Below are 4,688 nucleotides of genomic sequence, written 5' to 3' on the forward strand. Positions count from 1 at the left end.
CACCTTAGTCCTCAAGCTGACATCTTTGCTCTTCAACCCTTTAAAAAGGTTTTGTGCAGCAGATTTGCCTAATGTAATACGTCATTTGATTTCTTGACTGCTGCTTCCATGAGTGTTGATATGTTGTTGTTGTTGTTGTTATGTGCCGTGGAGTCGGAACCGACTCATAGCGACCCTGTACAGGGTTTCCGAGGGTGTAGATACCTATATATTGGTAGTTTTTTAAAAGTCTTAAGGTTTTAATATTGGATTTTTTTATGTGCCATTTATATTAAAATGTGTACAAATTCTTTTTCTTTTTTTAACTGAGGTATAACATATATCTCAAAAAGCTTGCAAAATAGAAATGTACAGTTCAGCTAATTACCAGAAGACGAATAACTGTGTAACCTCCATCCCTAATAAAAAATGGAACATTACCAACACCTCAGAAACCCTCACTGTGCGCTCCTAATGATCTCTATTCCCTTTACCCTCCCCTAAGTTAGCTATTATTCAGAATTCTAATGCTATACTTTAATTTTGCCGGATTTGGAACATTGCAAAAATGGAATTGTACAATAGGTATTCGTTGGGACTGACTTATTCCCTGTGCAGTGTTTTGGGAGAGTCTTCATTTCTGTTTATGTAGTTTGTTTGCATTCCTTGTTATATCCTGTTTCATATTATGGATGAATCAGAATTTGTTTATTGTTTTAGTAATTGGATTTTTTCCAGTCTTGGGTGATGATGAAGAATACTATTCTGATGATCCTTAGATAGGTCTCTTGGTACATGTGTACATGTATTTCTGTTGGGTATGTTTCCAGTGCAGTTTTGGACCTTAGGGAGAGTATTTACTGAACTGTAATAGATGAAAGTTTGTTTTGTTTGCTTTTTAAAGTAATTTTGTAATTTTAACTCCCACCAGCAACGTATAATAACAGCTGCTATACATCCTTGCCACCTGGTTGGTGTGCCCAGGGTCTCATTGTGGTTTTTTTTTCACATTTTTCAGATGACTAATGTGTGAGTACTTTTTCATTTATTTATCAGCCATTTAGATGTCAAGTCTCGTGTTCACTCCTCCCTCCCGTCCTTTCTCTCGTCTGTCTCTTTGGTTCTTCTTACTTTCTGTTCTCCTTCTCCCCTCTGTTCTTACTGGTTTGTAGGAGTTCTTTATGTACGAGGGCAAATCCAAAAATACTGTTACTAGGGTTCCAGTTCATATGTGCATGTTTAAAAATGACTTGACAATCAGTGGGTGACTGCAGACAAGTTCTTAGTCTCGTTAAGGTGCGTGCCTTCAAAAGAAAGGTCCAGTCAAAGCAGTGACTTCTGAGGGAATCCACTGGACAAATTAAATTCATAGCAAAGAGGTCAACTCTGAGGGTTATGGTGGCTGCTTTTGGGGATCCCAAAGGGGTAATCTTGATAGATTTTCTCCGAGGACACAAGCCATCCACCCTATAGCCTTGATCTTGCTCCTCCTCTCTTTTGTTTGTTAATAAAATTCAAAGAGCATTTCAAAGGAAGATGATTTCAGTCCCTTGAGGGTGTGAAAACTGTCATGGTATAAATCCAAGGGTGTGGAATTCTGGGGAAGGGTCAGAGAGAATGAAACACCACTTTCAGAAGTAGGGAGACCTAGGTGGAGGATATAGCAAGGACATGAAGATGAAGTTCCTGGAGGGGATTTACCTCTTCTCCCTGCCCACCAAGACGTCTGAGATCACTGACTTCTTCCTGGGAATATCCCTCAGGGCCGAGGTTCGCAAGGTCTTACCGGTGCAGAAGCAATCCCACACCAGCCAGTGGACCAGGTTCCAGGCTTTCCTCACCATCGGATGCCACGTGCTCCAAAGGGGTGGCCAATCGCCGTCCATGGAGTCATCACCCTCCGTGCAGGGAGTCTTTGGGGGAACCGGATGAACAAGCCCTACATGGTTCCCTGTGGCTCTGTCCTGGTACGTCCCATCCCCGTACCCGGTATTGTCTCAGGCACTGAGAGACACTGATATCATCTCAGCCCCCGAGAAGCTGCTGACGATGGCCAGTATCCGTAACTGATCCTCCTCGGACAGGGGCTGCACTGCCACCCTGGGCAACTTTGCCAAGGCCACCTTTGACACCATCTCCAAGACTTATAGCTATCTTACCCCAGTCTCTGGAAGGAGACCGTATTCACCAAAGTCTCCCTACCAGGAATTCACCAACCGTCTTGTGAAGGCTCACACCTGAGTCTGTGTAGGGAACCCAGGCTCTAGCCGTGACCACCACAGAGTGGGTTTGTACTAGAAACCTAAAGTGACAATTAAGCTTGAAATGAAAAATGATTAAGATTATTAAGGTTAGATTCTGTTGCGCATATTCTAACGAAGAGAAAAATCGTTGTGGCTAGTTTTAAGTGAGTTTTATCAATATTTAAAAATAATGCATTTTCTAAAAAATGTTATTTATGGGAACAGTTCCATAGTCCATGATAGGGCAGAGTGAATGGGCCCTAGTCCTGGATTGGGAGCCAGGACACGCCCCTGCTGCTTGCTCTTCCTGTGACCTGGAGTAGAAGTGTCAGGGTCAGGTGTAGATGACGTGATGAATGCCATTTATGCTATAAATTGTACCCAAATTATGGGCTGATGATAACTATTGTTGCCATATTTATTTTTTGTTTTAACATGCACCTTCTACATTTGTTTGCCAGCCACTCCCCTCCCCCTGGGAGATATTTTCATAAGCAACACTTTGCCAGTGGGGTTTTTTATTTTATTTTTTTTTCCATGTTTCAGTTAAAAAAAAATAGCATAGCAGGTTTACAAAAATAACTCCAGGGAGATAATGGGGGTGGTTGGTAAACTAATATAGAAGGCCGGGTTATTTGAGTAATAATATAGAAGTACTAATTGAGGAATAGATGCAGTTAGCTCCTTCACATGTTTAATACATTTGCTTATGGGGAAGAATGTTGTGGTGCAGTGGATTATCAATGTCTCTTCTAGCCATAGTTTATAACTCCCTCCAAACAACGTTCCTGCCTTGCTGGGTCTAGGTAAGAGAAGGTGGGAGAAGATACTGCTAGGATGACATGATTTCGCTGTGGATGTCAGTGGAGTTCATTGTGATGATAAAAACTTGAAACTCTGCAGTGGGTATAAAATGAAACATCTCAGAAGCAAGAGAGGGGAATCTCACAAGCATCAAGACTAAAGAGCCAGGAGTGGAATGCATCCTGTATTCCCCGAGAGCCCTGCACATTGAACCTCGTGGACCCAGGGACAGAAAGCTGTGACACTGGAGGAATGACAGAGACAGAGAAGGAGCAGCAGCAGAACCAAGACTCCCATCCCACAGAGAAGCAAAGCTCAGTGACTTGTGGCTGGAAGTTTACCTGCAGAGTGGAATGCCTCCAGGCACTGAAGTGGGGAAGTAGCTTTGCTGACTTGACTGAGCTAGAGCCTTCAGGCTGAGGCTGATGGTGGAGCATTTTCTGATCCTGTTAGCTCTCCTAATAAACCCCATAACTGGGACAACTGCCTCTCAGTTCTGTGGGGCTATTGCAATGGAATAATGAAGCCCAGATGAGAAGCAGAGTGTCATGGGAGGGATGGTTAGTGCTTCATTTTTTTTGCAGATTTCATTTAGATTTTTTTCCCCCCAGTGTGCAGCAAGTCCCAGTCTTCTTTTGTAAAAACAAAAAACCCTGTGGATACCAGTGACTCTGTGGCTACTTCCTGTTTGCTCTCTGATCTGCAGTGGCACTTGTGTTGTAGCCATTTGTTACTCTTGTCTCTGTGTTTGCTCCTGCATCTCTCACACACTGCCTTCTCTGTAGTCTTCTGACTCTTTATATCCATTACAGAAAGCCGGATATCACTTTGTTCTTCAGAATTATTTGGACTCTCCTTGGGGTTTTACTCTTCCTGTGACTCTTAGGGTCAGCTTAACTAGATCACAGAAAAATTCTGTTGGAATTTTAATGTAACGTGTGTTTGAAATTCTAGAATACTTGAGGAAGAATCGGCATCTTGATAATAGTATTAATTCTTTTTATTCATGAAACAACTCACTCAGGCCTTCTTTTGTGTCCTTTAAGAAGATCTGTACATTTTCTCTGTCAAAGTCTTGTGTATAATTTGTTAGATTTATTCCTAGATGTCTGATAGCTTTTGTTGCTAATGTTAATGGGAGAGTTTGTCATTTATATTTATCTCTTCTATTTTCAAATTATTTTTATATGTGGGGATAATACCGATTTTGGCATGCTTATCTTCTTATAGTTTATATCCAGGAAGCTTGCTGAATGAATTCTCTTTTTAATTCTAGTACTTTGTAGGTACTCTTGGCTTTTCTATATAGTCTGTTCTATCAAATAAAGACAACATTTTCCTTTCCAGTTGCAGGTTGAATGCCACGTATAGAATTCAGACATTTTGTATCAAATTAAGAGCTATTGGAAGTTTTAATAGCGGGAATGATATTTGAATCTTTTCATTTTAGAAACTCAGTTTTACCAGCCAGGGAAAGGTATAATTGAAGTTAAAGATGGGACAACTGGGAGGGGCTGTTATCACCATCACAAGATATTGCAAGTCTGTCTTTGGGGGGTGTTGTGAAGTGTTGTCATGTCAGATCTAACTCATAGTGACCCTGTATTAGGGTTACCAAGGAGCACCTGGTGGGTTTGAACCACCGACCTTGCAGTTAGTAGT

The 4,688-nt window shown here is 41.5% G+C and overlaps 1 protein-coding gene across 1 annotated transcript in view; it reads left to right on the plus strand.

Moving 5' to 3' along the window:
• The window catches only part of KIAA0753 (KIAA0753 ortholog), a 72,437-nt gene that overhangs the window by 23,550 nt on the left and 44,199 nt on the right, over positions 1 to 4,688 (plus strand). The window lies entirely within an intron of this gene.

Source organism: Chrysochloris asiatica, unplaced genomic scaffold (assembly GCF_000296735.1).
Source record: "Chrysochloris asiatica unplaced genomic scaffold, ChrAsi1.0 scaffold00054, whole genome shotgun sequence".
Lineage (NCBI taxonomy): Eukaryota > Metazoa > Chordata > Mammalia > Afrosoricida > Chrysochloridae > Chrysochloris > Chrysochloris asiatica.